Source organism: Ranitomeya imitator, chromosome 4, assembly GCF_032444005.1.
Source record: "Ranitomeya imitator isolate aRanImi1 chromosome 4, aRanImi1.pri, whole genome shotgun sequence".
Lineage (NCBI taxonomy): Eukaryota > Metazoa > Chordata > Amphibia > Anura > Dendrobatidae > Ranitomeya > Ranitomeya imitator.
The window spans coordinates 191,278,293-191,301,815 of record NC_091285.1 but is presented as its reverse complement, the minus strand read 5'-3'; positions in this window follow the sequence as shown (position 1 = coordinate 191,301,815).

Here is a 23,523-nt window from a genome sequence, read left to right as displayed (position 1 = left end):
ATAGTAGAAGGGGAAAAAATGAAACCCAAAAATGAAACCATCTGAACTCCAAAGAGACACTTTGACCCCTTCACAAACAAGGAATTCGCACGAAGGACCTGGAACACCATTCTGACCTGCTTCACATGAGACTCCCAATCATCCAAAAAGACCAAAATGTCATCCAAATATACAATCATGAATCTATCCAGGTACTCTCGGAATATGTCATGCATAAAGGACTGAAACACAGATGGAGCATTAGAAAGCCGAATGGCATAACCAGGTACTCAAAATGGCCCTCGGGCGTATTAAATGCTGTTTTCCATTCATCACCCTGTTTAATTCGCACAAGATTATACGCCCCTCGAAGATCTATCTTGGTGAACCAACTAGCCCCTTTAATATGAGCAAACAAATCAGACAGCAACGGCAAAGGATACTGAAATTTGACTCTAAATTTATTAAGAAGGCGGTAATCAATACAAGGTCTCAAAGAGCCATCCTTCTTGGCCACAAAAAAGAACCCTGCTCCCAATGGTGACGACGACGGGCGAATATGACCCTTCTCCAAGGTTTCCTTTATATAACTCCGCATAGCGGCGTGCTCTGGCACAGATAAATTAAACAGATGGCCCTTAGGAAACTTACTACCAGGAATCAAATTAATAGCACAATCGCAATCCCTATGAGGAGGTAGGGCACCGGATTTGGACTCTTCAAATACATCCCGGTAATCTGATAAAAACTCAGGGAGGAGTGGAAGGCGAAATTGACAACAATGGAACATCACCATGTACCCCCTGACAACCCCAGCCGGACACAGACATAGATTTCCAATCCAACACTGGATTATGGACCTGTAGCCATGGCAACCCCAAAACGACCACATCATGCAGGTTATGCAACACCAAAAAGCGAATATCCTCCTGATGTGCAGGAGCCATGCACATGGTCAATTGAGTCCAGTACTGAGGCTTATTCTTGGCCAAAGGCGTAGCATCAATTCCTCTCAATGGAATAGGATACTGCAAGGGCTCCAAGAAAAAACCACAACGCCTGGCAAACTCCAAGTCCATCAAATTCAGGGCAGCGCCTGAATCCACAAATGCCATAACAGAATAGGATGACAGAGAGCAAATCAGAGTAACGGACAAAAGAAATTTAGACTGTACCGTACCAATGGTGGCAGACCTAGCGAACCGCTTAGTGCGCTTAGGACAATCGGAGATAGCATGAGGGGATTCACCACAGTAAAAACACAGCCCATTCCGACGTCTGTGTTCTTGCTGTTCAGCTCTGGTCAAAGTCCTATCACACTGCATAGGCTCAGGCCTATGCTCAGAGAATACGGCCAGATGGTGCACAGCTTTGCGCTCACGCAAGCGCCGATCGATCTGAATGGCCAAGGACATAGACTCATTCAGACCAGCAGGCGTGGGAAATCCCACCATGACATCCTTAAGGGCTTCAGAAAGACCCTTTCTGAAAATTGCCGCCAGGGCACACTCATTCCACTGAGTAAGCACAGACTACTTTCTAAACTTCTGACAGTACACCTCCGCTTCATCCTGACCCTGACACAAAGCCAGCAAGATTTTCTCTGCCTGATCCACTGAATTTGGTTCATCATAAAGCAATCCAAGCGCCAGAAAAAATGCATCAACATCACGCAATGCAGGATCTCCTGGCACAAGGGAAAATGCCCAGTCTTGAGGGTCACCACGCAACAAAGAAATAATAATTTTTACTTGTTGAACGGGGTCACCAGAGGAGCGGGGTTTCAAAGCTAGAAACAGTTTAAAATTATTTTTGAAATTCAAGAACTTAGATCTATCCCCAGAAAATAAATCAGGAATAGGAATTCTAGGCTCTAACATAGGATTCTGAACCACAAAATCTTGAATATTTTGTACCCTTGCAGTGAGATGATCCACACAAGAGGACAGACCTTGAATCTCCATATCTACACCTGTGTCCTGGACCCCCTAAAGGTTTAGGGGAAAAGAAAGACAAAACACAGTGCAAAGAAAAAAAATGGTCTCACAACTTCTCTTATCCCTCTATTGAGATGCATTAATACTTTGGGCCAGCTGTACTGTTATGACCTGGTGGTTAGGAGCACCCGGTACGACATGATAGTTAAACTCACACAGGACAAGCTCTGGGATGTGGGAGCTCTGCTGACCGCAACCCCTAATCCTATCACACAACTAGAAATAGCCGTGGAGCATTCCTGACTCTCCCTAGACGCCTCTTCACAGCCTAAGAGCTAGCTAGCCCTAGAGATAGAAAATAAAGCCTACCTTGCCTCAGAGAAATTCCCCAAAGGAAAAGGCAGCCCCCCACATATATTGACTGTGAGTAAAGATGAAAGTCACAAACGCAGAAATGAAACAGGTTTCAGCAAAGGGAGGCCAGACTTACTAAACAGACAGAGGATAGGAAAGGTATCTTTGCGGTCAGCACAAAAAACTACAAAAGACCACGCAGAGTGTGCAAAAAGACCTCCGCACCGACTAACGGTGCGGAGATGCCACTCTGCATCCCAGAGCTTCCAGCTAGCAAGACAAAATCATGAGCACCAGCTGGACAAGGAAACAATGAACAAATAATAACTATCAGGAACTTAGCTTCTGCTGGAAAAGACAGGTCACCAGAAAGATCCAAGAGCGAACTGAACCAATGCAGGAACATTGACAGCTGGCATGGAGTAACGATCTGAGTGGAGTTTAATAGAGCAGCCAACCAAAGGATAAACCACGTCACCTGTGTAAGGAACCTCAGAAGCAGCAGCTTCACTCACAGCCACCAGAGGGAGTTCATGGACAGAAATCGCCGAAGTACCATTCACAACCACAGGAGGGAGTTCGACAACAGAATTCACAACAGAGTACACAGGCGGCATAGCTTTTTTCAGCGGAGGAGGACAACTGTTATGAGAGGCTCACACAGACTTAGTAGGCCTAAAATAAAAAAGTAGGCAAAATGCTGTTCAAAATTGGTAAGAGGAGTACACAGGTGGCATAGCTTTTTTCAGCGGAGGAGGACTACTGTTATGAGAGGCTCACACAGACTTAGTAGGCCTAAAATAAAAAAGTAGGCAAAATGCAGTTCAAAATTGGTAACTGGAGTACACAGGCGGCATAGCTTTTTTTCAGCGAAGGAGGACAACTGTTATGAGAGGCTCACACAGACTTAGTAGGCCTAAAATAAAAAAGTAGACTAAATGCTGTTCAAAATTGGTAAGAGGAGTACACAGGCGGCATAGCTTTTTTCAGCAGAGGAGGACAACTGTTATGAGAGGCTCACACAGACTTAGTAGGCCTAAAATAAAAAAGTTGGCTAAATGCAGTCCAAAATTGGTAACAGGACTAACCAGGCAGCATAGCTAGGTACTGGGGTGGGCTCCTCTACTGAGTAGCAGAGAGTGGTCGTAGGCACAAAGTATTAACTGGTCTAAATGGAGGCCAGGGCCCCTGTATATTTTAACTATCATCTATCATTTCAACAAATTTGTATTGGCAGTGTCATTGAAGGATTTAACAGCACAGACTACACAGTGGTGGAGCAGGGAGAGGTAAGTTTTGCAAGTGGTAGAGCACAGTTTGAGCTGGGGGGGACACTCTCTCGTGGGCGGTGGTACTGGCACAGGGACCCTCATATTACGAAGGTGTGTCTGACGTTGGGTGTGCACCACCACCGTCAGAGACACTTCATTGTACTATGAGGGACCCTGTGCCAGTGCCGTTGCACAAAAGTGGGCACACCCACCTGTCCAGGCAAACTGCACTCGCACGGGTGCTCGCGCCAAGTGATGACCACGGCCCTGTGGGGGGAGTCAGACCATTTAGGGAGGTAGAAAAATGGCCTATGGTGGACATTCAGCACCTGCAAATGGTGGAATTGGAGCAGTCAGTAAGAGGAGGCCAAAAGCAAGACATTTTTCAGGCAAGCTACGGGGAAGGTGGAGCAAAATAATTAGAAATCCATGATTGGTTCATTTTAATGAAGGTTAGATCATCAAAATTTCGGGGAGCCAGACGAGTCCTTTTTTCGGTCAGTATTGAACCAGCAGCACTGAAGACTCTTTCTGATAGCACACTAGCAGCTGGGCAAGCGAGCTCATGTAATGCATATTCTGCCAATTCAGGCCAGGTGTCTATTTTTGATGCCCAGTATTCAAAGGGGAATGACCTGTGAGGGAGAACATTGATAAAGGAGGAAAAATAGTTTATAACTATACTGGACAAATGCTGTCTCCTGTCACTTTGAATCGATGCAGCAGTACCTGTCGTGTCTGCGGTCATTGTGAAATCACTCCACAACCTGGTCATAAAACCTCTCTGTCCAACGCCACTTCTGATTTGTGCACCTCTAACACCTCTGCCATGTTGCCCCCTACAGCTCGTGTGAGAACCATCACCGCCGCTGTGTGCTGGGAATGCCTGAACCAAACGGTCTACAAGAGTTGCTTGTTTGGTAGCCAATATTTGCTCAAGGTTCTCATGTGGCATGATATTTTGTAATTTCCCTTTATATCGTGGATCCAGGAGGCAGGCCAACCAGCAATCGTCATCGGTCATCATTTTTATAATACAGGGGTCCCTTTTTAGGATACGCAAGGCATAATCAGCCATGTGGGCCAATGTTCCAGGTGTCAATTCACTGCTTGTGCTGGGTTGAGAGCACTTTCTTGCAAATCAACATCACTTGTCTCCCGCAAAAACCCTGTACCTGACCTTGCAGTGCCACCAGTTTCTATTGCCCCCTGAGAAGCATCCTCCTCCCATAAATATTCATCCCCATCCTACTCCTCCTCCTCCTCTTCATCTGCCACCTCGTCCAGGAGAGTTCCCTGAGCAGACAATGGCTGACTGTCTTCAAGGCTTCCCTTCTCCTCGGCCGCAGACGCCTGCTCCTTAATGTGCGTCAAACTTTGCATCAGCAGACACATTAGTGGGATGCTCATGCTTATGATGGCGTCGTCTGCACTGAGCAGCCGTGTGCATTCCACAAAACACTGAAGGACTTGACAGAGGTCTTGGAGATTCGACCACTGCACACCAGGCAACTCCTTGTCTGCCATCCAACTGCCTGCCCGTGTATGTGTATCCTCCCACAAATACATTACAGCACGCCTCTGTTCGCACAGCCTCTGAAGCATGTGCAGTGTGGAGTTCCACCTTGTTGCAACGTCGATTATTAGGCGGTGCTGGGTTAGCTTCAGCGATCGCTGATGGTTCAACATACGGCTGGAGTGTACGGGCGACCGGTGGATGTGCGAGCAAAATCTTCACACCTTCAGAAGCAGGTCACCCCGTATAATTTTTCAGGAAGCACTGCACCACCAGGTTCAAGGTGTGAGCCAGGTAAGAAATGTGTTTCAGTTCTGAAAGGGCTATGGAAGCCATAAAATTCCTTCCGTTATCACTGACTACCTTGCCTGCCTCAAGATGTTCACTGCCCAGCCATGACTGAGTTTCTTGCCGCAAGTACTCAGCCAGTACTTCTGCGGTGTGTCTGTTGTCACCCAAACACTTCATTTGCAACACAGCCTGCTGATGCTTACCACTAGCTGTTCCATAATGGGACACCTCGTGTGCAACACTGGCAGCTGCGGATGGATTGGTCGGGCGACTGCGCTCTGTGGACGAGCTTTCGTTTCTGGAGGAGGAGGAGGAGGAGGGGTGTCAAACACCTACTGCCAACTGTTTCCTAGACCGTGGGCTAGGCAGAACTGTGCAACTATGGCGGTCCCCTGTGGACCCTGCATCCACCACATTAATCCAGTGCGCCGTGATGGACACGTAACGTACCTGGCCATGCCTACTGCTCCATGCATCAGTTGTGAGGTGCAGCTTTCTACTGACTGATTGCCTGAGTGCATGGACAATGCGGTTTTTGACATGCTGGTGGAGGGCTGAGATGGCTTTTCTCGCAAAGAATTGTCGACTGGGTAGGTCATAGCGTGGTACTGCGTAGGCCATCAGGGCTTTGAAAGCTTCACTTTCAACCAACCGGTAGGGCATAATATCTAACGAGATTAGTCTAGCAATGTGGGCGTTCAAAGCCTGTGTACACGGATGAGAGGATGAGGACTTCCGTTTCCTAATGAGAGTCTCTTGTAGGGTGAGCTGGACTGGAGAGCTGCATATGGTGGAACTAGCGGGGGTGGTGGTGAACATGGCAGATTGAGAGAGGGTTGGTGATGGTATTCTTGATGTTGGCTGTTATGAACAGGTAATTCAGAACCACAATGGACATTGAAGTTTAGAGCACACAAAGTGACCTGACAATTACCAAAAACAAAGGACGAGCTCTGAGACGTGAGAACTCTGCTGACCGCAATCCCTAATCCTAACACACCACACTAGAGGTAGCCGTGGATTGCGCCTAACGCTCCCTATGCAACTCGGCACAGCCTGAGAAACTAACTAGCCCTGAAGATAGAAAAATAAGCCTACCTTGCCTCAGAGAAATTCCCCAAAGGAAAAGTCAGCCGCCCACATATAATGACTGTGAGTAAGATGAAATACAAACACAGAGATGAAATAGATTTAGCAAAGTGAGGCCCGACTTACTGAATAGACCGAGGATAGGAAAGATAGCTTTGCGGTCAACACAAAAACGTACAAACAACCACGCAGAGGGGCAAAAAGACCCTCCGCACCGACTAACGGTACGGAGGTGCTCCCTCTGCATCTCAGAGCTTTCAGCAAGCAAGAAAATCCAATATAGCAAGCTGGACAGAAAAAATAGCAAACAAAAAGTAACACAAGCAAAACTTAGCTTATGCAGGATAGACAGGCCACAGGAACGATCCAGGAGGAAGCAAGACCAATACTAGAACATTGACTGGAGGCCAGGATCAAAGCACCAGGTGGAGTTAAATAGAGCAGCACCTAACGACTTAACCTCATCACCTGAGGAAGGAAACTCAGAAGCCGCAGTACCACTCTCATCAACCAAAGGAAGCTCATAGACAGAACCAGCCGAAGTACCACTCTCGACCACAGGAGGGAGCTTGGCCACAGAATTCACAACAGTACCCCCCCCTTGAGGAGGGGTCACCGAACCCTCACCAGAGCCCCCAGGCCGACCAGGATGAGCCACATGAAAGGCACGAACCAGATCGGCAGCATGGACATCAGAGGCAAAGACCCAGGAAATATCTTCCTGACCATAACCTTTCCACTTAACCAGATACTGGAGTTTCCGTCTCGAAACACGAGAATCCAAAATCTTCTCCACTATATACTCCAATTCCCCTTCAACCAAAACCGGAGCAGGAGGATCAATAGATGGAACCACAGGTGCCACGTATCTCCGCAACAATGACCTATGGAACACGTTATGGATGGAAAAAGAAGCTGGAAGAGTCAAACGAAAAGACACAGGATTAAGAACCTCAGAAATCCTATATGGACCAATGAAACGAGGCTTAAATTTAGGAGAGGAAACCTTCATAGGAATATAACGAGATGGCAACCAAACCAAATCCCCAACACAAAGTCGGGGACCCACACAGCGCCTGCGGTTAGCGAAACGTTGAGCCTTCTCCTGGGACAAAGTCAGATTTTCCACTACATGAGTCCAGATCTGCTGCAACCTATCCACCACAGTATCCACACCAGGACAGTCCAAAGACTCAACCTGCCCTGAAGAGAAACGAGGGTGGAACCCAGAATTGCAGAAAAACGGCGAAACCAAAGTAGCCGAGCTGGCCCAATTATTAAGGGTGAACTCAGCCAAAGGCAAAAAGGACACCCAATCATCCTGATCAGCAGAAACAAAACATCTCAGATACAGTTAGGGCCAGAAATATTTGGACAGTGCCACAAGTTTTGTTATTTTAGCTGTTTACAAAAACATGTTCAGAAATACAATTATATATATAATATGGGCTGAAAGTGCACACTCCCAGCTGCAATATGATAGTTTCCACATCCAAATCGGAGAAAGGGTTTAGGAATCATAGCTCTGTAATGCATAGCGTCCTCTTTTTCAAGGGACCAAAAGTAATTGGACAATGGACTCTAAGGGCTGCAATTAACTCTGAAGGCGTCTCCCTCGTTAACCTGTAATCAATGAAGTAGTTAAAAGGTCAGGGGTGGATTCCAGGTGTGTGTTTTTGCATTTGGAAGCTGTTGCTGTGAGCAGACAACATGCGGTCAAAGGAACTCTCAATTGAGGTGAAGCAGAACATCCTGAGGCTGAAAAAAAAGAAAAAATCCATCAGAGAGATAGCAGACATGCTTGGAGTAGCAAAATCAACAGTTGGGTACATTCTGAGAAAAAAGGAATTGACTGGTGAGCTTGGGAACTGAAAAAGGCCTGGGCGTCCACGGATGACAACAGTGGTGGATGATCGCCGCATACTTAATTTGGTGAAGAAGAACCCGTTCACAACATCAACTGAAGTCCAGAACACTCTCAGTGAAGTAGGTGTATCTGTCTCTAAGTCAACAGTAAAGAGAAGACTCCATGACAGTAAATACAAAGGGTTCACATCTAGATGCAAACCATTCATCAATACCAAAAATAGACAGGCCAGAGTTAAATTTGCAGAAAAACACCTCAAGAAGCCAGCTCAGTTCTGGAAAAGTATTCTATGGACAGATGAGACAAAGGTCAACCTGTACCAGAATGATGGGAAGAAAAAAGTTTGGAGAAGAAAGGGAACGGAACATGATCCAAGGCACACCACATCCTCTGTAAAACATGGTGGAGGCAACGTGATGGCATGGGCATGCATGACTTTCAATGGCACTGGGTCACTTGTGTTTATTGATGACATAAGAGCAGACAAGAGTAGCCGGATGAATTTTGAAGTGTACCGGGATATACTTTCAGCCCAGATTCAGCCAAATGCTGCAAAGTTGATTGGACGGCGCTTCATAGTACAGATGGACAATGACCCCAAGCATACAGCCAAAGCTACCCAGGAGTTCACGAGTGCCAAAAAGTGGAACATTCTGCAATGGCCAAGTCAATCTCCAGATCTAAACCCAATTGAGCATGCATTTCACTTGCTGAAATCCAGACTTAAGACGGAAAGACCCACAAACAAGCAAGACGTGAAGGCTGCGGCTGTAAAGGCCTGGCAAAGCATTAAGAAGGAGGAAACCCAGCGTTTGGTGATGTCCATGGGTTCCAGACTTAAGGCAGTGATTGCCTCCAAAGGATTTGCAACAAAATATGGAAAATAAAAATATTTTGTTTGGGTTATGTTTATTTGTACAATTACTTTTGACCTCCTAAAATGTGGAGTGTTTGTAAAGAAATGTGTACAATTCCTACATTTTCTATCAGATATTTTTGTTCAACCCTTCAAATTAAACGTTACAATCTGCACTTGAATTCTGTTGTAGAGGTTTCATTTCACATCCAATGTGGTGGCATGCAGAGCCCAACTCGCGAAAATTGTGTCACTGTCCAAATATTTCTGGCCCTAACTGTATGTTTCCAAGGTCTGATTGGTTCGTTCAGTCTGGCCATTTGTCTGAGGATGGAAAGCCGAGGAAAAAGACAAATCAATGCCCATCCTAGCACAAAAGGCTCGCCAAAACCTCGAAACAAACTGGGAACCTCTGTCAGAAATGATGTTCTCTGGAATGCCATGTAAACGAACCACATGCTGGAAAAACAACGGCACCAAATCAGAGGAGGAAGGCAATTTAGACAAGGGCACCAAATGGACCATCTTAGAGAAGCGATCACAAACCACCCAAATGACCGACATTCTTTGAGAGACGGGGAGATCCGAAATAAAATCCATAGAGATATGTGTCCAAGGCCTCTTCGGGACCGGCAAGGGCAAAAGCAACCCACTGGCACGAGAACAGCAGGGCTTACCCCGAGCACAAATCCCACAGGACTGCACAAAAGAACGCACATCCCGCGACAGAGACGGCCACCAAAAATGAACCCCGCTCCCAATGGCGACGATGACGGGCGAATATGACCCTTCTCCAAAGACTCCTTCACGTAACTCCGCATAGCGGCGTGCTCAGGTACAGATAAATTAAACAGTCGACCCTTAGGAAACTTACTACCAGGAATCAAATCGATAGCACAATCACAATCCCTATGCGGAGGTAGGGCATTGGACTTGGGCTCATCGAATACATCCCGGTAATCAGACAAGAACTCTGGGACCTCAGAAAGGGGTGGATGATGAGATAGACAGAAATGGAACATCACCATGTACCCCCTGACAACCCCAGCTGGACACAGACATTGATTTCCAATCTAATACTGGGTTATGGACTTGAAGCCATGGCAACCCCAACACGACCACACTAGAGGTAGCCGTGGATTGCGCCTAACGCTCCCTATGCAACTCGGCACAGCCTGAGAAACTAACTAGCCCTGAAGATAGAAAAATAAACCTACCTTGCCTCAGAGAAATTCCCCAAAGGAAAAGGCAGCCCCCCACATATAATGACTGTGAGTAAGATGAAATACAAACACAGAGATGAAATAGATTTAGCAAAGTGAGGCCCGACTTACTGAATAGACCGAGGATAGGAAAGATAGCTTTGCGGTCAACACAAAAACCTACAAACAACCACGCAGAGGGGCAAAAAGACCCTCCGCACCGACTAACGGTACGGAGGTGCCCCCTCTGCGTCTCAGAGCTTCCAGCAAGCAAGAAAAACCAATATAGCAAGCTGGACAGAAAAAATAGCAAACAAAAAGTAACACAAGCAAAACTTAGCTTATGCAGGATAGACAGGCCACAGGAACGATCCAGGAGGAAGCAAGACCAATACTAGAACATTGACTGGAGGCCAGGATCAAAGCACCAGGTGGAGTTAAATAGAGCAGCACCTAACGACTTAACCTCATCACCTGAGGAAGGAAACTCAGAAGCCGCAGTACCACTCTCATCCACCAAAGGAAGCTCATAGACAGAACCAGCCGAAGTACCACTCTCGACCACAGGAGGGAGCTTGGCCACAGAATTCACAACAGTTGGCCTACCTACAGTGTTTCCTACCAAGAATCTTGTGTTTCCCTGACTTCTTTGGCCTTGCGACAATACCTCAACATTTGCTGTTGGTGGTGTCCTAACCGGTGGGCTTATAGTGAGGGAAGCAATGTAGCATTGCTGACTACCTTCATTCTGAGCGGGTGCACCAACAGTATGTGATGTTTGGTAGTTAGTCCAGGCTTGCAAGTGCATGCTGGTTAAATGTCTACGCATGCACGTTGTATTTAAATTTGTGACATTTTTCCCTCTGCTAAAGGTCTTTGAGCATTTCTTACAGATAACTTTACGCGGATCATTCGGATCTTGGTTAAAAAATTCCCACACTGCACTCTTCCTACTATCGAATACCTTTTCAGGCATTGCACGCTGTTCTCCTTTCACCGGATGGCCACGCTGTCCTAAAAGTGTTTTTGGTTTTGTCAAACGTTTTTGGCCAGATATGGGCCTGCCAGATGAAAGCTGTTGCGATGTAGATGCCTGCTGCGGATCATCCTCCTCCGCTTCAGAGCTACTGCCAGTGGCACCCTGTTCCCCAAATGGCTGCCAATCTGGGTCAACAACTGGGTCATCTATCACCTCCTCTTCAATGTCATGTGCACCTTCCTCTGTGTCACCATGTAAGGTGCTATAGCGTTCGGGACTGGGCACCATAGTCTCATCAGGGTCAGATTCTGGCTCAGTACACTGTGAGGGCAATGTAGTGATCTGAGTCAATGGAACAGCATAATAATCTAGCTGTGGCTGTGCATCTGTGCACTCCATGTCCGATTCATCTTGTAATGGGCTGTTAACTATTTCCCTTTCTAACCCTAGCACGGTATGTGTAAAGAGCTCCATGGAGTAAACTGTAGTGTCGCCTGCCGCATTCTTCACTTTTGCTTTGGGTGAACGACACAAGGAAGTGACTTGGTCCTGACAGGGAGCATCCACTGACGACTTGCTGCTTTTATATTTTGAACTTTCGGAAGAGGAGGCGAAAGAGCTAGAGGCTGAGTCAGTAAGGAAAGCCAAAGCTTTTTCCTGCTGCTCCGGCTTTAAAAGCTGTTTTCCTACTCCCAGATAAGGGAGCCTTCGAGGCCTTGTGTAGCCAGACGATGACGCTGGCTCAACACCTCCAGCCTTAGGTGCTATTTTACTTTTCCCACTACCACCAGATGATCCACCACCACCACCATCAGTACCAGCTGGCAACGACCGCCCACGGCCTCTTCCAGCAGACTTGTATTACACTTACATTGTGTAGTGTAATACACAGGGCCTGTTTTTTGCCGCAGTCTCCCCCCCAAAAAGTGAGATTTAAATTGCCAACAAGCTTCTATACATCAGTTCTGTTTGTCGTATATCTGGCAGCCACGTTCTGCCACTGACATTGTGTAGTGTAATACACTGGGCCTGTTTTTTGCTGCATTCTCCCCCCCAAAAAAGGGAGATTTAAATTGCCCACAAGTTTCTATACGTCAGTTCTGTTTGTCGTATATCTGGCAGCCACGTTCTGCCACTGACATTGTGTAGTGTAATACACTGGGCCTGTTTTTTGCTACATTCTCCCCCCCAAAAAAAGGGAGATTTAAATTGCCAACAAGTTTCTATACGTCAGTTCTGTTTGTCATATATCTGGCAGCCACGTTCTGCCACTGACATTGTGTAGTGTAATACACAGGGCCTGTTTTTTGCTGCAGTCTTCCCGCCAAAAAAAGGGAGATATAAATTCTCCAAAAGTTAATATGCAACTTCTACCTTGTTTAACAGTACCATATAATGGTTGTTATTTTGGTAACATTTCCCCAAAAATGAGGAAGTCTGGTGGAAGAGGCTGTGGGCGGTCATTGCGAGCTGGTACTGATGGTGGTGGTGGTAGTGAAGCTTCTGGTGGTAGTGGGAAAAGCAAGATAACACCAAAGGCTCAAGGTGTTGAGCCAGCGTCATCGTCTGGCTGCAGAAGGCCTCGAAGGCTCCCTTATCTTGGAGTTGGAAAACAGCTTTTAAAGCTGGAGCAGCAGGAACAAGTTTTGGCTTTCCTTGCTGATTCAGCCTCTAGCTCTTTCGCCTCCTGTTCAGAAGGTTCGAAATCTAAAAGCAGCGAGTCGTCAGTGGCTGCTCCTGTTCTGGAAAAAGTAGCTTCCTTGTGTCCTTCACCCAAAACAAAAGTGAAGGATGCGGCAGGCAACACTACACTTTACTCCGTGGAGCTCTTTACACATACCGTGACTGGGTTAGAGAGGGAGATTGTTAAAAGCCCATAACAAGATGAATCGGACATGGAGTGCATGCACAGCCACAGCTAGATTATTATGCTGTTCCATTGACTCAGATCACTACATTGCCATCACAGTGTACTGAGCCAGAATCTGACCCTGATGAGACTATGGTGCCCAGTCCCAAACGCTATAGCACCTTACAAGGTGACACAGAGGACGATCCACATGACATTGAAGAGGAGGTGATAGATGACCCAGTTGTTGACCCAGATTGGCAGCCATTGGGGGAAGAGGGTGCCGCTGCCAGTAGCTCAGAAGCGGAGGAGGATAATTTGCAGCAGCCATCTACATCGCAAAAGCTGTCATCTGGCAGGCCCATATCAGGCCAAAAACATGTGTCAAAAACCACAACAGGTGTAGGCCATCCGGTGACAGTAGCACAGCATGCAAAGCCTGAAAAGGTATTCCATAGTAGGATGAGTGCAGTGTGGCAATTTTTTAACCAAGATCCGAATGATCAGTCCAAAGTTATATGTAAGAAATGCTCCAAGACCTTTAGCAGAGGGAAGAATGTTCAAAATGTAAATACAACGTGCATGCGTAGACATTTGACCAGCAGGCACTTGGAAGCTTGGAATAACTACCAAATGTCCCGTACCGTTGGTGCACCTGCTCATATTGAAGCTAGTCAGCAACGCAACATTGCTTCCCTCACTGGAAGCCCACCAGTTATGACAGCACCAGTAGCAAATGTGGAGGTATTGTCTCAAGGCCAAAGCAGTCAGGGTATCACAATGTTCTGGGTTTGAAACACTGCAGGTAGGCCCACATCAAGAATACCATCACCAAGCCTCTCTCAATCTGCCATGTCCACCACCACCCCCGCTAGTTCCACCATATGCAGCACTCCAGTCCAGCTCAGCCTACAAGAGACTCTCGATAGGAAAAGAAAGTACTCTTCCTCTCATCCGCGTACACAGGGTTTGAACGGCTGCATTGCTCGACTAATCTCGTTAGAGATGATGCCCTACCGGTTGGTTGAAAGCGACGCTTTCAAAGCCTGATGGCCTATGCAGTACCACACTATGACCTACCCAGTTGACACTTCTTTGCAAGAAAAGCCATCCCAGCACTCCATCAACATGTCAAAGAACGCATTGCCCATGCACAGAGGCAATCGGTCAGTAGAAAGGCGCACCTCAAAACAGATGCATGGACCAGTAGGCATGGCCAGGGACGTTACGTGTCCATCATGGCACACTGGGTTAATGTGGTGGATGCAGGGTCCACAGGGGACAGCCATAGTGGCACAGTTCTGCTTAGCCCACGGTCTAGGAAACAGTTGGCTGTAGGCGTTCGCCCCCCCTCCTCCTCTTCCTTCTCTTCCAGAAGCGAAAGCTCGTCCACAGAGCGCAGTTGCACGACCACTCCATCTGCTGCTGGCAGTGTTACACCTGAGGTGTCCCATTATCGAACAGCTTGTGGTAAGCATCAGCAGGCTGTGCTGCAAATGAAGTGTTTGGGCGACAACAGACAAACCGCGGAAGTACTGGCCGAGTACTTGCAGCAAGAAACTGAGTCATGGCTGGGCAGTAGTGTTGAGCATTCCGATACCGCAAGTATCGGGTATCGGCCGATACTTGCGGTATCGGGTATCGGTATCGGATCCATAGTGAGGTGTAAAATAAAGAATTAAAATAAAAAATATTGATATATTCACCTCTCCGGCGGCCCCTGGACATCACGCTGGTAACCGGCAGGCTTCTTTGTTTAAAATGAGCACGTTTAGGACCTGAGGAATGACGTCGCGGCTTCTGATTGGTCGCGTGCCGCCCATGTGACCGCCATGCGACCAATCAGAAGCCGCGACATCATTCTCAGGCACTAAACTCCTCATTCTAGGAATTTAGGACCTGAGGAATGACGTCGCGGCTTCTGATTGGTCGCGTGGCGGTCACATGGGCGGCACGCGACCAATCAGAAGCCGCGACGTCATTCCTCAGGTCCTAAATGCGCTCATTTTAAACAAAGAAGCCTTCCGGTTACCAGCGTGATGTCCAGGGGCCGCCGGAGAGGTGAATATATCAATATTTTTTATTTTAATTCTTTATTTTACACATTAATATGGATCCCAGGGCCCAGATCCTCTCCTTCAGACACTGGGAACCATTAGGATACCTTCCGATACTTGGTGTCCCATTGACTTGTATTGGTATCGGATATCGGTATCGGCGATATCCGATACTTTTTGGGTATCGGCCGATACTATCCGATACCGATACTTTCAAGTATCAGACGGTATCGCTCAACACTACTGGGCAGTGTACATCTTGAGGCAGGCAAGGTAGTCAGTGATAACAGAAGGAATTTTATGGCTGCCATAGCCCTTTCAGAACTGAAACAAACACCCTGCCTGGCTCACACCTTGAACGTGGTGGTGCAGTGCTTCCTCAAAAATTACCCTGATTTACCAGCCCTGCTCCTGAAGGTGCACAGACTTTGCTCGCACATCTGCCGGTCGCCTGTACACTACTATCAGCGATCGCTGAATCTTCCCCAGCACCGCCTAATAATCGACGTTGTAACAAGGAGGAACTCCACACTGCACATGCTTCAGAGCCTGTGCGAACAGAGGCGTGCTGTCATGTATTTGTGGGAGGATACACATACAAGGGGCAGGCAGTTGGATGGCAGACATGGAGTTGTCTGGTGTGCAGTGGTCGAAGCTCCAAGACCTCTGTCAAGTCCTTCAGTGTTTTGAGGAATGCACACGGCTGGTCAGTGCAGATGATGCCATCATAAGCATGAGCATCCCACTAATGCGTCTGCTGATGCAAAGTTTGACGCACATCAAGGAGCAGGCATCTGCGGCCGAGGAGAAGGGAAGCCTTGATGACAGTTAGCCATTGTCTGCTCAGGGAAGTCTCCGGTACGAGGTGGCGGATGAAGAGGAGGATGTTGGGGATGAATATTTATGGGAGGAGGATGCTTCTCAGGGGGCAATAGAAACTGGTGGCATTGCAAGGTCAGGTACAGGGTTTTTGAGGGCCAAAAGTGATGTAGATTTTCAAGAAAGTGCTCCTCAACCCAGCACAAGCAGTGAATTGACACCTGGAACTTTGGCCCACATGGCAGAGTATGCCTTGCGTATCCTAAAACGGGACCCCCGCATTATCAAAATAATGACCGATGACGATTACTGGTTGGCCTGCCTCCTGGATCCACGATACAAAGGAAAATTACAAAATATCATGCCACATGAGAACCTTGAGCAAATATTGGCAACCAAACAAGCAACTCTTGTAGACCGTTTGGTTCAGGCATTCCCAGCACACAGCGGCGATGATGGTTCTCACACGAGCTGTAGGGGCCAACATGGCAGAGGTGTTAGAGGTGCACAAAGCCAAAGTGGCATTGGACAGAGGGGATTTATGACCAGGTTGTGGAGTGATTTCGCAATGATCGCAGACACAATAGGTACTGCTGCAGACACGATAGGTACTGCTGCATCGATTCAAAGTGACAGGAGACAGCATTTGTCCAGTATGGTTACCAACTATTTTTCCCCCATTATCGATGTTCTCCCTCACAGGTCATTCCCCTTTGATTACTGGGCATCTAAACTAGACACCTGGCCTGAATTGGCAGAATATGCATTACAGGAGCTCGCTTGCCCAGCTGCTAGTGTGCTCTCAGAAAGAGTCTTCAGTGCTGGTGGTTCAATACTGACCGAAAAAAGGACACGTCTGGCTCCCCGAAATGTTGATGATCTAACCTTCATTAAAATGAACCAATCATGGATTTCTAATTATTTTGCCCCACCTTCCCCTGCTGACACATAGCTTGCCTGAAAAATGTCTTGCTTTTGGCCTCCTCTTACTGACTGCTCCAATTCCACCATTTGCAGGTGCAGAATGTCCACCATAGGCAATTTGTATACCTCCCTAAATGGGCTGACTCCCCCCACAGGGCCGTGGTCACAACTTGGCGCAAGCACCCGTGCGAGTGCCGTTTGCCTGGACAGGTAGGTGTGCCCACTCTGGGGTGACGCCACTGGCACAGGGTCCCTCATAGTACAATGAAGGGTCTCTGATGGTGGTGGTGCACAACCAACGTCAGACACACCTTCGTAATATGAGGGGCCCTGTGCCAGTACCGCCGCCCACGAGAGAGTGTTCCCCCAGTTCGAACTGTGCTCTACCACTTGCAAAACTTACCTCTTCCTGCCCCACCACTGTGTAGTCTGTGCTGTTAAATCCTTAAATGGCATTGCCATTACAAATTTGTTGCAATGATAGATGATATTAAAAATATACAGGGGCCCTGGCCTCCATTTAGACCCCTTAATACTTTGCGCCAACTACCACTGTCTGCAACTCTGCAGAGGAGTCCACCCCAGTACCTCGCTTTGCCACCAGTTTATTTATGAACAATTCCCTGGCAGACATTTAGCCCACTTTAGTATTTTGGCCTACTAACTGTGTCAGCCACTTATAACAGTTGTCCTCCGCTGAACAAAGCTATGCCACCTGTGTACTCCTGTTACCAATTGTGAACTGCATGCAGCCTACTTACTTATTTGTGCCTAGTAACTGTGTCAGCCTTTCATAACAGTTGTCCTCCCACGCTGAACCAAGGTAGGTCGCCTGGTTATTTTAGGCCTCTGTCTGTCTTTCTGCGCCACACATTACAACTGTCCCCAACTGAAACAAGCTAGGCCGCCTGGTTATTCCTGCTAGCAGTTTTGAACTGCATGAAGCCACCTTATTTTATGTTAGGCCTCTGTCTGTATGCCTGGGCCACACATTACAACTGTCCCCTGCTGAAACAAGCTAGGCCGCCTGGTTATTCCTGCTAGCAGTTTCAAACTGCATTTAGCCACCTTTTTTTATTTTAGGCCTCTGTCTGTCTGTCTCTCTATCTGCGCCACACATTACAACTGTCCCCCACTGAAAAAAGCCCGGCCGCCTGGTTATTCCTGCTAGCAGTTTTGAACTGCATGAAGCCACCTTTTTTATTTTAGGCCTCTGTCTGTCTGTCTGGGCCACACATTATAACTGTCCCCCGCTGAAACAAGCTAGGCCGCCTGGTTATTCCTGCTAGCAGTTTCAAACTGCATTTAGCCACCTTTTTTTATTTTAGGCCTCTGTCTGTCTGTCTGTCTGCACCACACATTACAATTGTTCCCCACTGAAAAAAGCTAGGCCGCCTGGTTATTCCTGCTAGCAGTCTTGAACTGCATGAAGCCACCTTTTTAATGTTAGGCCTCTGTCTGTCTGTCTGTCTCTCTGTCTGCGCCACACATTACAACTGTCCCCCGCTGAAAAAAGCTCGGCCGCCTGGATATTCCTGCTAGCAGTTTTGAACTGCATGAAGCCACCTTTTTTTATTTTAGGCCTCTGTCTGTCTGTCTGTCTGCGCCACACATTACAACTGTCCCCCGCTGAAAAAAGCTAGGCCGCCTGGTTATTCCTGCTAGCAGTTTTGAACTGCATGAAGCCACCTTTTTTTATTTTAGGCCTCTGTCTGTCTGTCTGTCTGCGCCACACATTACAACTGTCCCCCACTGAAACAAGCTAGGCCGCCTGGTTATTCCTGCTAGCAGTTTTGAACTGCATTTATCCACCTTTTTTTATGTTAGACCTCTGTCTGTCTCCGCCACACATTACAACTGTCCCCCACTGAAAAAAGCTAGGCCGCCTGGTTAGTCCTGCTAGCAGTTTCGAACTGCATTTAGACACTTTTTTTTGTTAGGCCTCTGTCTGTCTGTCTGTCTGTGCCACACATTACAACTGTCCCCCGCTGAAACAAGCTAGGCCGCCTGGTTATTCCTGCTAGCAGTTTCGAACTGCATTTAGCCACCTTTTTTTATTTTAGGCCTCTGTCTGTCTGTCTGTCTGCGCCACACATTACAACTGTCCTCAGCTGAACAAAGCTATGCCGCCTGTGTACTACTCAAACAAATTTTGAACTGACATTAGCCTACTTTTTATATTTTAGGCCTACTCTCTCTGTCTGAGCCACTTATTACAGTTGTCCTCCTCCGCTGAACCAAGCTATGCCCCTGTGTACTCCTCTTACCAATTTAGAACAACATTTAGCCTACTTACTTATTTGGGCCTAGTAACTGTGTCAGACTCTCACAACAGTTGTCCTCCACCTCTGAACCCAGCTATGCCGCCTGTTTACTCCTCTTACCAATTGTGAACTGAATATAGCTTTTTTTTAAATTTAGGCCTACTCTATGTGTCAGAGCCACTAATTACACTTGTCCCCCTCTGCTGAACCATGCTATGCCACCTGTGTACTCCTATTACAAATTTTGAACTGTAATTAGCCACCTTCTTTTATTTTAGGCCTACTCTGTCTGTCTGAGCCACTTATTACAGTTGTCCTCCGCTGAGCAAAGCTATGCCGCTTGTGTACTCCACTTACCAATTTTGAACTGCATTTTGCCTACCTACTTATTTAGGCCTACTGTTATGTTTGCTAATGACAGGTGTTATGAAGGCAATCCAGAAACACAGTGTGCTTAGCGATCAGAGCGCACACAGTGATCTGACAAATACCTAAAAATACGAGAACGAGCTCTGAGACGTGGAAACTCTGTAGACTGCACACCTGATCCTATCCTAAACACAACTAAAAGCGGCTGTGGATTGCGCCTAACAACTACCTAGGCAACTCGGCACAGCCTAAGAAACTAGCTAGCCTGAAGATAGAAAAATAGGCCTGACTTGCCCCAGAGAAATTCCCCAAAGGAAAAGGCAGCCCCCCACATATAATGACTGTGAGTAAGATGAAAAGACAAAACGTAGGGATAAAATAGATTCAGCAAAGTGGGGCCCGATATTCTAGGACGGAGCGAGGACAGTAAAGCGAACTTTGCAGTCTACAAAAAACCCTGAAGCAAAACCACGCAAAGGGGGCAAAAAAAACCCACCGTGCCGAACTAACGGCACGGCGGTACACCCTTTGCGTCTCAGAGCTTCCAGCAAAACAAAAGACAAGCTGGACAGAAAAAAAGCAACAAAAAAGCAAAAAGCACTTAGCTATACAGAGCAGCAGGTCACAGGAACAATCAGGAGAAGCTCAGATCCAACACTGAAACATTGACAAGGAACAAGGATAGCAGCATCAGGCGGAGTTAAGTAATGAAGCAGTTAACGAGCTCACCAGAACACCTGAGGGAGGAAGCTCAGAAGCTGCAGTACCACTTGTGACTACAGGAGTGAATTCAGCCACAGAATTCACAACAGTACCCCCCCCTTGAGGAGGGGTCACCGAACCCTCACCAGAGCCCCCAGGCCGACCAGGATGAGCCACATGAAAGGCACGAACAAGATCGGAAGCATGAACATCAGAGGCAAAAACCCAGGAATTATCTTCCTGAGCATAACCCTTCCATTTAACCAGATACTGGAGTTTCCGTCTAGAAACACGAGAATCCAAAATCTTCTCCACAATATACTCCAATTCCCCCTCCACCAAAACCGGGGCAGGAGGCTCAACAGATGGAACCATAGGTGCCACGTATCTCCGCAACAACGACCTATGGAATACATTATGTATGGAAAAGGAGTCTGGGAGGGTCAAACGAAAAGACACAGGATTGAGAACCTCAGAAATCCTATACGGACCAATAAAACGAGGTTTAAATTTAGGAGAGGAAACCTTCATAGGAATATGACGAGAAGATAACCAAACCAGATCCCCAACACGAAGTCGGGGACCCACACGGCGTCTGCGATTAGCGAAAAGTTGAGCTTTCTCCTGGGACAAGATCAAATTGTCCACTACCTGAGTCCAGATCTGCTGCAACCTATCCACCACAGAATCCACACCAGGACAGTCCGAAGACTCAACCTGTCCTGAAGAGAAACGAGGATGGAACCCAGAATTGCAAAAAAATGGAGAAACCAAGGTAGCCGAGCTGGCCCGATTATTAAGGGCGAACTCAGCCAACGGCAAAAAGGACACCCAATCATCCTGGTCTGCAGAAACAAAACATCTCAGATATGTTTCCAAGGTCTGATTGGTTCGTTCGGTCTGGCCATTAGTCTGAGGATGGAAAGCCGAGGAAAAGGATAGGTCAATGCCCATCCTACCACAAAAGGCTCGCCAAAACCTTGAAACAAACTGGGAACCTCTGTCAGAAACAATATTCTCAGGAATGCCATGCAACCGAACCACATGCTGAAAGAACAAAGGTACCAAATCAGAGGAGGAAGGCAATTTAGCCAAGGGCACCAGATGGACTATTTTAGAAAAGCGATCACAGACCACCCAAATGACTGACATCTTTTGAGAAACGGGAAGGTCAGAAATGAAATCCATCGAAATATGTGTCCAAGGCCTCTTTGGGACCGGCAAGGGCAAAAGCAACCCACTGGCACGAGAACAGCAGGGCTTAGCCCTAGCACAAATCCCACAGGACTGCACAAAAGTACGTACATCCCGTGACAGAGATGGCCACCAGAAGGATCTAGCCACTAACTCTCTGGTACCAAAGATTCCAGGATGACCAGCCAACACCGAACAATGAAGTTCAGAGATAAGTTTATTAGTCCACCTATCAGGGACGAACAGTTTCTCTGCTGGACAATGATCAGGTTTATTCGCCTGAAATTTTTGCAGCACCCGCCGCAAATCAGGGGAGATGGCAGACACAATGACTCCTTCCTTGAGGATACCCACTGGCTCAGATAAACCCGGAGAGTCAGGCACAAAACTCCTAGACAGAGCATCCGCCTTCACATTTTTAGAGCCCGGAAGGTACGAAATCACAAAGTCGAAGCGGGCAAAAAATAACGACCAACGGGCCTGTCTAGGATTCAAGCGCTTGGCAGACTCGAGATAAGTCAAGTTCTTATGATCAGTCAATACCACCACGCGATGCTTAGCTCCTTCAAGCCAATGACGCCACTCCTCGAATGCCCACTTCATGGCCAGCAACTCTCGATTGCCCACATCATAATTACGCTCAGCGGGCGAAAACTTCCTGGAAAAGAAAGCACATGGTTACATCACTGAGCAATCAGAACCTCTCTGTGACAAAACCGCCCCTGCTCCAATCTCAGAAGCATCAACCTCGACCTGGAACGGAAGAGAAACATCTGGCTGACACAACACAGGGGCAGAACAAAAACGACGCTTCAACTCCTGAAAAGCTTCCACAGCAGCAGAAGACCAATTAACCAAATCAGCACCCTTCTTGGTCAAATCGGTCAATGGTTTGGCAATGCTAGAAAAATTACAGATGAAGCAACGATAAAAATTAGCAAAGCCCAGGAACTTTTGCAGACTTTTCAGAGATGTCGGCTGAATCCAATCCTGGATGGCTTGGACCTTAACTGGATCCATCGATAGTAGAAGGGGTAAAGATGAACCCCAAAAATGAAACTTTCTGCACACCGAAGAGACACTTTGATCCCTTCACAAACAAAGAGTTAGCACGCAGGACCTGAAAAACCATTCTGACCTGCTTCACATGAGACTCCCAATCATCTGAGAAGATCAAAATGTCATCCAAGTAAACAATCAGGAATTTATCCAGATACTCACGGAAGATGTCATGCATAAAAGACTGAAACACAGATGGAGCATTGGCAAGTCCGAACGGCATCACTAGATACTCAAAATGACCCTCGGGCGTATTGAATGCAGTTTTCCATTCATCTCCTTGCCTGATTCTCACCAGATTATACGCACCACGAAGATCTATCTTAGTGAACCAACTAGCCCCCTTAATCCGAGCAAACAAGTCAGATAACAATGGCAAGGGATACTGAAATTTAACAGTGATCTTATTAAGAAGGCGGTAATCAATACACGGTCTCAGCGAACCATCATTCTTGGCTACAAAGAAGAACCCTGCTCCCAGTGGTGATGACGATGGGCGAATATGTCCCTTCTCCAGGGATTCCTTCACATAACTGCGCATAGCGGCGTGTTCGGGCACGGATAAATTAAATAATCGACCTTTAGGGAATTTACTACCAGGAATCAAATTGATAGCACAATCACAATCCCTATGCGGAGGTAGAGCATCGGACTTGGGCTCTTCAAATACATCCTGATAATCAGACAAGAACTCTGGGACCTCAGAAGGGGTGGATGACGAAATCGACAAAAATGGAACATCACCATGTACCCCCTGACAACCCCAGCTGGATACCGACATGGAATTCCAATCCAATACTGGATTATGGGTTTGTAGCCATGGCAACCCCAACACGACCACATCATGCAGATTATGCAACACCAGAAAGCGAATAACTTCCTGATGTGCAGGAGCCATGCACATGGTCAGCTGGGCCCAGTATTGAGGTTTATTCTTGGCCAAAG